The 13457-nt window shown below is 45.6% G+C and overlaps 1 protein-coding gene across 3 annotated transcripts in view; it reads right to left on the bottom strand.

The window, feature by feature from the left end:
• Nucleotides 1–13457, bottom strand: part of RALGPS1 (Ral GEF with PH domain and SH3 binding motif 1) — a 445865-nt gene that overhangs the window by 369969 nt on the left and 62439 nt on the right. For 2 of the 3 annotated variants that reach the window (XM_075015700.1, XM_075015702.1), the window contains exon 3: nucleotides 7166–7251. The exons of the other annotated variant lie outside the window; for it this stretch is intronic. The gene's annotated coding sequence lies outside the window, so the exon portion shown is untranslated. The remainder of the gene's footprint in view (nucleotides 1–7165; nucleotides 7252–13457) is intronic. 3 annotated transcript variants of the gene reach the window in all.

Genomic DNA, 13457 nt, shown 5'->3' with positions numbered 1-13457 from the left:
TGTCCTTCTCTGCATTTGTTTTATTCACGAAATTATTTGGCTTATCAAACATAAGGCTAAATGTGACAATCACTATCTGAGAAACGGAAATCTGATAATAGATGGCTCTTTATTCTATAAAAGATATCATCATCTGTTGTGGACTCTCCATCACACTGAATAGACGATAAAGCAAGGTAGGAATCAGTCAAGCCCCATATGGAGGGCTCTGAGAGAGCAAGCAGTTGCCCATTGCTACCACCTGAATCTTTCCAAAAACAAATGAACAAAAGAAAGATAAAATAACCTCTTCCCAATCCCCCACTCCACCATCCCATTATGTCCCACAGAGGAGCCAATATCTCATGATCAACTAAGACTGATCAATGTTTTTAAAAAATTCTGATACATACACTCGATCTTTGTTCATTGCCAAGGGGCAAACCAAACTTAGCTGTACCAAACCAGTTCTGAAGGTGAACTGGTAAGAATTCAGTGAACTGGAATAATCTACATCAATGTTTCCCAACTAATTTGGCCAAGGAACACTTTTGGACTTTAAATATACGGCGTAAGGGTGCATGGAGGGTTTCACATCACAAAATTGCTGCATGTAATGCTCAAAAGAGGATTTAAAAGAGTTGGGATTTTTAGATGTCTTTTATTTTACAAAGAACAAAAAACAACAGGAGAAAATCATCTGAATGAACAACTAATGTCCTTCTGATACGAGGACGGTTAGCAGCCCTATAATTGAGCATCAAAATTACAAATTAAGTACAAACCCAAAACATTGATATAATAGCCGAAAGAAGGATTAGTTCATTCTTTACATACAAAAATAAAAAAGATGAAATTGTTCAAAAAAAGGATGGTCCTTCCTTAAAGCTTAAAAAACTTATGAAAAACAATGTAGGTAAGGAAAAATATTTTTAAATTTTGAGTTTTCATAAATTTGTTATTTTTACAGAAAACTACTAGAAAATAAAAAGCAACATTTGACAGGTTTTTTTTTTAAATGGGAAGAATGCTTTTGCATCTTTTGATCACAAATCCACCTAATATTAGGAATGGTGCTGGACCCTCACGTCAGGTGCAGTACTGCATAATTTCTCGGAACACAACTCATGCCAAAACCATCCAAATTGACTGTTTGGCACAAGTCACATAACAACTATACTAATATGGATTTGTAATAAACATGAATATACCTACAATCTAAATACTATTCAAATACCTTAAGTATTCTGATACGCACATTGTCATATTTAATATTTTAGAATGAAAAATATTGCAATCAACATTTTTTCACAGAACACCTACTCACATCACACGGAACACAGGTTGGGAAACACTGACCTACATGATATAGATGACACCTTCTTCTTCAGAACCTTCTTCCAAAAGGAAAAAACATTCAAGAAAGGGTGCAAATTGACAAGAATACTCACATTAAGAAATGGTTTCCTGAGCAAGAGCCTAAAATCCTTAGTCTTCAGATGACAGTTAACCTGTCCTCACAAGGGGAGGTACTAGCAAAAGTACAGCCAAGCTGTATCAATTTCCACCAATGTTGACATGAAAGCTCCCACTGAGGCTCCTCTGACCTGGGGGAAAGGCAGTTCAGCAGGGGTGTAAATATGGGACATTTACCCCTTTATTTAAATAAGTCAGGATGTCTTCCTGGTGCCGGAAATACAGGACAGTCCCAGTCAAAACAGAACGGATGGTCACCCTAATATTAAATGGTCCCTACTATATGTCCTGGAAATGGGACTGTATTAACTAGACTTAGGGAATCTTTAGTGTGCATTAATGGGATCCATACAAGCCAGCTAGTGCGCACAATAATTCATACAAATCTGGCACGGACTAATGCACTGTGTAAGCAAACCCTGAGCGTTATTAAGTACTAACACAATTATGCAAATTGCATAAGTTATTTCGAGTTACAGCTACAGTGTAGCCCTAGCCTATTAGGATCACATGGCATGTTTTGTTTATTTTGCCTTAATAACTTAGTTTGATACATCTGTTTGCACTGGGAATCACTTAAATCCTACATTTTATACTTAATCAAAACACTTGTGCTTATTATCGGTCCCAGTGTAAATAATTGTTACTTACAGGCAAGCAAGCACTGTGCATCTCTCTCTTTCACTGATAAAAGGGGCTGATCTTATGAGCTTTCTCTATGTAAACTTTTGCATACAGTAAGACTGATTTGTGGGGTTTTGGTTCTCTTTGGGGCCATGATCCTGGGTGCAGTCAAAAGCCTTATAGCTGAGCCGGCTCAGTATCTCTGATGCTTTGATAGGGGGTTGGTACCCCAGCTCTGTGCCTTGGCTGGTAAAGACCAGAGCTTCTGGGCCAGCAAGACAGGGTGGTGGGACGCCCCAGAGGGCAGGTATGTGGGCTCACAGGCATGACTAGCACACCAGCTGACAGTTTCAAGAGAAGCCCTGTGAGCCAACCCATCAGAGTCATAACCTCTTGTCTCTGAAGCCAAGGCACACAGTTGGGGTACCAGCCCCCTAGCAGAGCAACACAAATGCATCGCAGGTTTTGGAAGGCTCAGTCACAGAAATTTGATACAGCATCCACTTGCACAGCTCCAATGCAACCACAACCCCAGACAAACCCATCTTACTCCATATAAGATTTATAAAGGACAAGATCAGAAGTTCTTGATCCTTTTATCAATAGGAGAGAGATACACAGCCCGTCACCACCACATAACTATTTGCACTGGGTTTAATAATAAACAAAGGATGATTTTATTACATGGAAGAAGTAGGATTTAAGTAGTTGCATGTGATGACAATTGTAAGTTACTAAACTAAATAAAATAAAACAAAACACACCAGCTAAGCTTAATAGTAGTAATAATAATAATAATAATAATAAGGGGATGTCCTGGTGTCTTGCAACTACCAACTCCCCATAATTTTTGGTACCCTGCATATAAATAGATTTTGCCCAAATGTGTTCAGCTTCACCCCTTTCACAGCCCAGTGGAAAAATACATCCAAAATAGGTTCCAGCATCAGGTGACCCAGCCACATATCTTGGCAGGGCTTACCAGACTCCAAGTTTACAAGAAAAACAAGACTATGCACAAGTATCAGAGAGGTAACCATGTTAGCCTGTATCTTTGAGAACAACAAGAGGTCCTGTGGCACCTTATAGACTAACAGATATTTTGGAGCATAAGCTATCGTGGGCAAAGACCAACTTCATCTCATGCATCTGATGAAGTGGGTCTTTGCCCATGAAAGCTTATGCTCCAAGACTATTCACAGATCATTGTCTTGAGTACTGAGCCATTAAGTTTCTTACATACTGCTAATAGCCTTCACTAGTGCATCCAGTTATATAAACAGGTTATATAAACTTCCTATTTGTAACTTCAAATGGAGGAAGGATACATGAACACAAATAGTACACACACACATACAGGGGATTACATGCTTTGCAATGAAAGATTACATGCCACTTTTTGCATAAGGCATAATCGAGTTAGGCACAGTCATATTCAAAAATGTTCCCAGAAAAATATGGGGGTGCAAACGTACAGATATAATACAATGTGTTTAAAATAGTAATTATTAAGAAAGTACCAAAAAGAAGAGAACAACCCTGTATTATATTTCTATGTATTTTAACTGGTAAAAAAACATTTTCTTAAGATAAATCAGAAATACTTTTCCATTAAAATGTTCTGAATTTACAGTGCAGAAAGCCTGTGTCTTGAAACATGACAGTGAAAAACCCTCCCACTATTTCATTTCAGAAATTAAGCCCACTGAGGAACTGAAAGATCTTCTTATACAAAATACATTTGCCCCAAGGTAGAGAAGAAAATATCAAAATACCTGTTTATAAGCCTATTGAAAGTTAAATTTGAAATTATGACAACCTATTTTAAGGACAATAGTTTATAATAATTTACTATAACCTGTGATAAAGCAGGGCCAGAGAGCAGCAGGACTGGTGTTGACCAAAGGATTACAGTACCATAGAAAGGGAGACCCTGCCCAGGCAGGGCACAGGGCCTCCTCCAGCAGACAGGAAACCCTACCTGGGGGAAAGAGAGTAACAAGCCTGTGAAGCCAAATGGCCAGGGGACCAGAGTAGAGGGCAAACCTTGGTCCCTTCCCCACTCCCATCCTCCCTCCTTCAGAGCACTTGTAGATCCTAAGAATAGGGGCAAGGATGGAGCCCTGGCTTATCAAACCAAGGAAAAGTGCAGGACACATCACAATAGCATTGGCCATTTGCTACAAATCATTCACATTAAAGAGAAAATATTAAGCATAACAAATTTGCTGCCAACTTAAAAAAAGTCACTGAATGGTGGAAGTCACATGATAAGTATCTAGAAAGAAAGGTTGTCTACCCTGTTCAATAACTGGTAGTCATGTTGTAACAGAGAGGTAGCCATCTTAGTCTGCATTCTAACAAATCAGAACAGCTGTCATTTAGCACTTTAAAGACTAACAGGTGATAAGCTTTCGCAGGACAGACCCGCTTCTTCATGATACATCTTGTTACCAGTAACATAGGAAAGGATGTGAGGGAGGTCCTAGAGCACAAACTTAGGCTGGTAAGTAAGAGACTGAAGCCCAGGACCTCTTTGGTAGCTTTCTCTGAAATGCTTCCATTTCAACACACAGAGCCACTTAGACAAGCAGAACTGTAGGGTCTCAATGTGTAGATCAGATGATGGTGTAGGGAGGTGGGGTTTAGATTTATTAGAAATTAGGCAAAGAGGGAGCCTATACAGAAAGGCTGGGCTCTACCTAAACCAAAATGGAATCAGATTCCTGTCACTTAAAATTAAATGAGCTGTTGAGAAGGTTTTAAACTAAGGGTGGGGGGGACTGGGGAAGGAGCTGACAGATGCAGAGGAGTGAGTGATTCAGACAGACACAACAGCAGCTGTATGGGTCAGACCAGCCCAGTATCACGTGAGTAAGAAAGCATCTTGTCTGTCAACAGTGGCCAATGCGAGGTGCCCCAGAGGGAGTGGACCAAACAAGTAACTATCAAGCAATCTCTCTCTTGACATACATCTCCAGCTTCTCACAAACAGAGGCCAGGGACACTATTCCTTACACATCCTGACTAATAGCCATTAATGGACCTAACCTCCATGAATGTATCTAGCTCTTTTTTAAACCCTGTTATAGTCCTAGCCTTCACAGTCTCCTCTGGAAAGGAATTCTACAGGTTGACTGTGGGCTGTGTGACGAAGAACTTCCTTTTATTTGTTTTAAACCTGCTGCCCATTAATTTTCATTTGGTGTCATCTAGTTCTGATACTATGGGAACAAGTAAATAATTTTTCCATATTCACTTTCTCCACACCACTCCTAATTTTATATACCTCTATTGTAACCCCCTCAGTCTCATCTTTTCTCAGATAAACACTCCTAGTCTCTAATCTCTCTTCATATTGGACGCATTCCAAACTCCTACTCATTTTAGTTGCCTTTTTCTGAATCTTTTCTAATGCTAATACATCTTTTTTGAGAGGAGGAGACCACATCTGTAGGCAGTATTCAAGAAGCGGGTGTACCATTGTTTTATATAAGGGCAGTAAGATGCTCTCCATCTTATTCTTGATCGCTTTTTTAATGATTCCTAACATCCTGTTTGCTTGTTTGACTGCCGCTGCACATTGCATGGATGTTTTCAGAGACCTATCCACGTTGACTCCAAGATCACTTTCCTGATTAGTTGTAACTAAATTATCCCCCATCATACTGTATGTAGAGTTGGAGTTTGTTTGTTTTTTTTCCTATGTGCATTACTTTACATTTGTCCACATTAAATTTCATTTGCCACTTTATTGCCCAATCACTCAGTTTTGTGAGATCTTTTTGAGGTTCTTCACAGTCTGCTTTGGTCTTAACTAACAAAAAGTGACTAGTTTTTCATAGTGCCGCTATACAAATTCTACATAATGAGTGAACTACATTGCCTTATATTAAATGAAGATATTGATATAAAAGGCATAACAGAAACTTGGTGGAATGAGGATAATCAATGGGACACAGTAATGCCAGGGAACAAAATTTATCAGAAGCACAGAACAGATTGGGCCGGTCTGGGAGTGGCAATGTGTGTAAAAGAAAGTATACAATCAAATAAAAGAAAAATCTTAAATGAACCAAATAATATCATAGAATATCTATGGATAGCATGCTCCAACAATAAGAATATAAGAGTAGGGATATATTATCAGTCACCCAATCTGGCAGGTGCTAGTGACTGCAAAATACTCAGGGAGATTACAGAGGCTATTAAAATTAAAAAAAAAAAAAAACTCAAAAATGAGGGATTACATATATCCCCATATTAACTAGGTACGTGTCACATCAGTCCAGGACACAGATATAAAGTTGCTTGACACTTTATATGACTGCTTCTTGGAGCACTTGGTCTTAGAACCCACAAGAGGAGAGGCTAGGGGGATCATATCTCCCTGTCTGAAATACGGGACAGAGAAATATGGCGGGGAGGGATGTAGGTATCTGGCTCCTCCCAGCTCCACGAACCCCTGGGGAGCCAGGAAAGAGGCAGCAGATGCTGGCCCTCCCCAGGAACCTTGGGAAAGAGGCAGCCATAGGCCCACCCTGGGGAAGCAGCAACAGCCCCCGGCACTCCCTGGAAACCCCAGGGAAGCAGGTGGCATGCAGCAGCTGCCCACGCTCCCCCCGTTTCCCCAAGGATCAGGGAAGTGACTCTCACTAGCAGCTGCACAGGCACAGCTGCTGGCAGAAAAGAGCAGTGGGGGAGGGCCCAAATATGGGACAATTAGTCCCTTTTACAAAATAAGTAGGGATGCCTTTTTGGCATCCCAGGTATGGGACCGTGCCACCTAATATGGGATGCATAGTCACCCTAGGAGAGGCAACTCTTGAATTAGTCCTAAGTGGAACATAGGATCTGGCCCAAGAGTTGAAGATAGCTGTACCGCTTGGTAATAGTGACCATAATGTAATTACATTTAACATCCCTGTAAGTGGGGAAAACACCACAGCACCATTTAATTTCAGAAAAGGGAACCACACAAAAATCAGGAAGTTAAACAGAAATTAAAAGATGCAGTCTCAAAGGGAAATTCCTTCAAGCTGCACAGAAACTTTTTAAAAAAACAAGTAAAATTAGATGAACTTACCCATATTATATGTTTGTCTCCAAATTTAAATCCAGGTATTCAGAAACAAAAGTGGCATTGCAACATATCGCTCAGAACACTAATGTCTGAAAAAGTCAAACAAAGATACATTTCATGCAAAAGTATTTTTCAAAGTCAGATACATGATCATGCTCTTTTGTATATTTAGTTCTCAATGGCGCTTAAAATCAGTTATCTTTGAAAACAGATTATTCCTGGCATAATACAAATCTCAGACAGCCAAGTTGGCCACCTTAAATTCCATAATACTTCAATTTTATATGATATATAATTCAACATTCACAACTTGGAATTTACAATCCTTTCATATTTACCGGAGTACTAAAAATCTAGAGTCAAAAATAACCAATGGCAATTATTTTTATTTTATACCTTTTTAATATCAAATCTTTTTACTATAATGGGCCTAGATTTTCCATGCTATGTACTATACAAAACACATTTTAAACAAAGATCTCTGTACCTGAAAAGGGTAAGGTAAATATAATTTTTAAAATCACATCACAAAATATTCAGATTTACACAACAACATTTTTGATGGATGAAGAGCAGGAATTCATGTTCTGCCAAGATAAAAAATTTGGGAAGCAGCTCAACATCCTTTGGTATTCCCAAAGGATGTACAGCACATTACACAGGACACAGAGGGAACTAAAATCAAAAGATCTTTCACTTTACACTTTTATAAAGTGATATTTTCTTCATCATTCCCATATGCACTGATATCAATCCAAAAGAGGAACATGGTTATTTAATCATCGGAAGTGCTTTTCAATGAGTGTTTCTCTTTGTGAATTAACCAGGAAATTTATTAGTTTTTAGAAAATAAAGATCTGTGATTTTCATGGAGGAAAGATGTTCATCCAAACTGCATGAAAGAAAGCCTTTATGCTGCTTTCATGGCTGTCCTGTACAAATTTAAAAATAAAAATCATTAATTCTTCAACCAGAAAGAAAGGTTACTCACTGTAGTAACAGTGGTTCTTCGAGATGTGTCCCCGTGGGTGCTCCACATTAGGTGTCGGACTCGCCCGGCGCCGCAGATCGGATCTTCCAAGCAGTTTCTGCCGGACTGCACATGCACCGGTGCGCACCGCTCCCGTGCGCGATGCGGTCCCCGCCAGTTCCTTGACCAACCGCCTCGGATGCTCCTGCAAAACACTAAACAGAGATCCGAAGCGGGGAGGATGGGTGGGTAGTGGAGTACACACGGGGACACATCTCGAAGAAACACTGTTACTACGGTGAGTAACGTTTCTTTCTTCTTCGAGTGTCCCCGTGGGTGCTCCACATTAGGTGACTACCCAGCAGAAACCCAAGATAGGAGGTGGGTAATCGGATTATGTGCAGCTTGTCCCCGAGAGGACCGCTGTTGAGAGACGGGTATGCTCTTGGAATACACTGTGAAGGGCGTAATGTTTGGTGAAGGTGTCATAGGATGACCAGGTCGCCGCTCTGCAAATGTCTTTTAGCGCAACGCCCTTGAAAAAGGCTGTTCATGCCGCCACCGCCCTAGTGGAATGAGCCCTGGGCGTGGCCGGTAGAGGAGTCTTTTTGAGTTCGTAGCACATTTTTATGCAAGATACGATGTGCTTCGAGATTCTCTGCGAAGAGAGACCTTCTCCTTTCGATTTGGGAGCGAAAGAGACTAGGAGTCTATCCGTTTTCCGGAAGGTCTTGGTCCTGTCTATATAGAAGGCTAGCGCCCTCCTCATGCCCAGGAGGTGTAGGTGCGCCTCTTTGTTAGACTTATGAGGCTTTGGATAAAACGAGGGTAAAACAATAGGTTCGTTAATGTGAAACTCAGAAGAAACTTTAAGAACAAAGGCTGGATGCAGCCGTACGGTTACCGCCTCCTTGGAAAAAACAGTGCAGGGTGGCGTTGCCATAACTGCCGCAAGCTCGCTCACCCTGCGAGCTGACGTGATTGCGAGAAGAAAGGTCGTCTTTCTCGTAAGGAGACGGAGGGAAACCGTGGCTAAAGGCTTGAACGGTGGTCCCGTTAGCGCGTTAAGCACCAGGTCCAAGTTCCACGAAGGTGAAAGCGGTTTCCGAGGGGGGTATAGGTTTACCTACCCTTTGAGGAACCTGGTAACCATGGGATGGGTGAACACCGTGTGCCCTTCCTCTTCGTGTCTGAACGCCGAAATGGCGGCAAGGTGGACCTTTAACGAGGATAGTGACACTCCTCCTCTGTTGAGGTCCAGTAGATACTCTAATATTACAGGTATAGGCACAGCAAGGCGGGCTAGCTGTTTGGTAGAACACCATGCCGTGAAGCGAGTCCATTTCTGCTTGTAGGTCTTCTGGTGGAAGTCCTCCTGCTACTTTCTAGGACTTGTTGCACTTCCTCCGTACATGTGCTCTCTAGGGAGCTGAGCCATGGATTAACCACGCTTGTAGTCGCAGGCCTTGGGGCTGCGGATGCACTATGGACCCCTGGGCTTGCGTGAGCAGATCCGGCACCACCGGAAGGGGCATCGGTGGACGGTCCGACATGCGCAGGAGTAGGGGGAACCATTGCTGTCGATCCCACATTGGGACTATCAGGATCATTCGGGCTCCTTCCCTCCTGGCTTTCTGCAAGACTTTGTGGATCAGCACTGTGGGAGGAAAAGCGTAAAGCAGGGGGCCCCTCCAGGAGATCGCGAATGCGTCCCCCAGGGACCCCCGTCCCAGTCCTGCCCTGGAGCAGAATCGTGGGCACTTCTTGTTGTGCTGAGTGGCAAACAGGTCTATCTGGGGAAAGCCCCATATGTGAAAAATCGGTCGTAGCAGATCGGGACAGATCTGCCACTCGTGCGTGAGTGCGAAACGCCTGCTCAGCTGGTCTGCCTTCACACTGTGAGCGCCTGGTAAGTACGAGGCTTTCAAGATTATATTGTTGGCGATGCACCAGTTCCACAACCGGACTGCTTCCGCACATAAGGCACGGGACCGAGCTCCTCCTTGCTGATTTATATAAAACATGGTGGAGGTATTGTCTGTACTGATCCCGACTACTTTGCCTTGTATATGGTCTCGAAAGCGTCTGCAGGCGTTGAACACTGCTCTGAGCTCCAGTATATTTATGTGCAGTGACTGCTCCGTGGAGGACCACAGTCCTTGCGTCACCTCTTCGCCCATGTGTGCTCCCCACCCTATGAGGGAGGCATCTGTAGTAAGAAAACCCGATATTTGTGGTTGGTGGAAGGGTACCCCTGTTAGCAAGTTCTTGGGGTTTATCCACCATTGCAGAGATTTGCGCACCTCTTTCGTGGGCGACACCACCCTGTGAACGGTGTGTGCTGCCGGTTTGTATACGCTCGCCAGCCAGTGCTGCATGCTGCGCATGTGTAACCTGGCGTTCTGTACTACGAACGTCGCTGCTGCCATGTGGCCCAGCAGCTGTAAGCACGTCAGAACCGGCACCGTAGGGCTAAAGGTGATGACTTGCACGAGGGAGCTGATGGCCCGAAAGCGTGTCTCTGGTAGATACACTCTCGCTGTAATAGAATTTATGCATGCCCCTATGAACTCTATGTCCTGTGTGGGGTCTATCTTTGATTTTGCCAGATTGATAACCAGGCCGAGCGAAAAGAATGTGCCTGCTGTGACGCGTATCGTGCATAGTACCTCCTCCTTCGAGGCCCCTTTCAGTAGGCAGTCGTCCAGACACGGGAATATAAATACCCCGTCTGTGCAGGTAGGCTGACACCACTGCCAAGGTCTTGGTGAAGACTCTGGGGGCCGAGGACAGGCCAAACGGTAGGACCTTGTATTGAAAATGTTCTTTGCCTACCATGAACCGGAGGAATCGTCGGTGAGCCGGATGGATAGTTATGAGAAAATATGCGTCTTGTAAGTCGAGGGCTGCGAACCAATCTCCATCGTCCAGTGCCGTAAGGATGGAGGCGATTGTGATCATCCAAAAGCGTTGCTTGCGCAAGTACCGGTTGAGGCCTCGAAGATCTAAGATGGGCCTCCAGCCTCCTGGCTTTTTCTCTGTGAGGAAGTACCTCGAGTAGAACCCTTTCCCTCGCAGTTGCTCCGGCACTCTTTCCACTGCCCCTATGAGCATGAGATGGTCTACCTCCTGCTTCAGCCTCGCTACATGGGGGGCCTCCTGGAGGTGGGGCCTGGGTGGAGGTCGTGGCGGTGGGAGCGACTGGAAGGGGATGGCGTACCCCATGGCTATGATCTCCAGCACCCATTTGTCTGGGGTGATCCTTTGCCACTGGTCGTAGAATGGTCGGAGGCGATGGTGGAACAACCGCTTCGGATGACCTTGTGCGATGGTAGTGATGGCGCAGCCCTGGATCTGTGTGTCAAACTTGTAGCCTTTGGCCCTGCCCCGAGGACGCACGGCTCTGTTGGGAATGTTGCCTGGGAGTTCTGTACTGCTGGTGCTGTTGATGTCGCCCTTGCTCGTAACCCCTGTGGTACTGGGGACGCTGTGGCTGGTACTGGTACCGTCTTTGTGGAGGGTAGTACTTTTTCTTTCTGTATGGAGGGGTGTAAATCCCCAGGGTCCTAAATGTGGCTCTTGAATCTTTATTGGAATGAAGGACCGAGTCAGTTGATTCAGCAAACAGCTTCTGCGAGTCGAAGGGAAGATCGACGATCTTTGCCTGCAGGTCCCTCGGTATACCCGAAGTCTGGAGCCAGGACTCCCTTCGCATCACCACTGCCATAGCTGTGGAGCGTGCTGCTGTGTCCGCAAAATCCAGGGCGATCTGAACTCCCGTCCTCGAGGCCGCATAGCCTTCTTGCACGATGGCCTTGAGCACCAGTTTCTTGTCCTCTGGAAGCGAGTCCATGAGGGAGGTTAACCTAGTGTAGTTGTCGAAATTGTGGTTCGCTAGATGCGCTGCGTAATTTGCCATTCGCAACAGTAGTGTGGAGGAGCAGTAGACCTTTCTGCCGAACAGCTCTAGCTTCTTGGCATCTTTGTCCGTTCCCCTTGTCTTGAATTGAGATGTCTTTGATCTTTGTTGTGACGACTCTACCACCAAGGAATTTGCTTGTGGGTGGCTGAACAGGAACTCCATGCCCTTCGCCGGCACGAAGTATTTCTTGTCCGCTCTCTTGTGGACAGGCGGAATAGTCGCAGGGGTCTGCCATATCATAGTGGCGGACTCCAAGATTGCTTCGTCAAGCGGTATTGCTATTTTGGAGGAGGCCAGAGGTCTCAGATTTTTCAGGAGCTTATGGTGTTTCTCTTGCACCTCTGCTGTCTGGATGCCTTGCGTGAAGGCCACCCTTTTAAACAGCTCTTGAAACTGTTTGAGATCGTCCGGAGGATGGACGTCCCCCAGGGCTGTAGCCTCGTCCGGGGAGGAGAACGAGGAACCACTAGGATACGCCCCTCTGGACCCTTCCGGTTCCTGTTGGGAATGGTACATCCGCTCGCTGGAAGCTTGCAAGGGAAAATCTCGGGGTTCCATAACCAGTTCCCCCTGAGATACTTGAGTCTCTGTCCCCGTTCGCGATTGCCCTCGGGGATACGGGACCGTCTGTGGGGATCTTTCCCTGGTAGACTGCCGGTGGTGTCTATGCCCCGCGTGATAGGGACGACCATGGCAGCATGGGCACTGTTCTTGGGAAGGTGACCTGGACCACTCCCTTGGTGCATACCCCCTGCGTCTGGGGGAGCGAGATCGTCGAGAGACCTGGGACACTGGAGAGAGCGATTTGTGATAGTACTCCAGCGGCTCAAACCCCAAGAAGGGTGAAGGTGGTCCAAGCCAGGGCGAGGCTGGTTGTAAAAATGGAGACGGGGGCTCCAGGTAGGCTAGGGGGGACCCCTGCCTTCTAGTTGGAGTCTGCAGCATGAGCGGAGGGCTGAAAGAAAGCAACTCTGCAGCCCTGTCTGGAGAGGGGCTGCGGTGCCTTGTTTTCTGTGCAGCCTTCCCCCTCCCCTGAGGGGGGTGGCTCTGCCCCCGACATGCAGGGGATCTCGGCCCCGTCCGCGCCGCGCTCGGCACGCTCATGGGCGGTGCTGCCCGGGCGGTGTCCTCCGGTGCCTGCAGGCTGCATGCCTGCGCACTCTGCACCCCCAGTTCCCCGGGGGTTGGTGCCGCTGCCTGTGGTGCCGCCGATACCGGCGCTTGTTTAGCCGCCGCCCTGCCTGCGGTGCGGGGTGGCTGTTTGATTATCGGAGGCTGAGCCACCTCCACGGGGCTCTCCGTGCCGCCGCCGATCAGCTGTTGCTGCGGCTGGGGGCTGTGCGCTCCTCCCGTCCCGCTCGCTGTTGCTGCTGGCAGGGATCGGGTTGGGGAGACTTTCTTCC

Source organism: Carettochelys insculpta, chromosome 21 (assembly GCF_033958435.1).
Source record: "Carettochelys insculpta isolate YL-2023 chromosome 21, ASM3395843v1, whole genome shotgun sequence".
NCBI classification, from domain to species: domain Eukaryota; kingdom Metazoa; phylum Chordata; order Testudines; family Carettochelyidae; genus Carettochelys; species Carettochelys insculpta.
Note: the sequence above shows the minus strand (reverse complement) of the source record. Positions and strands in the feature narration are given on the sequence as shown.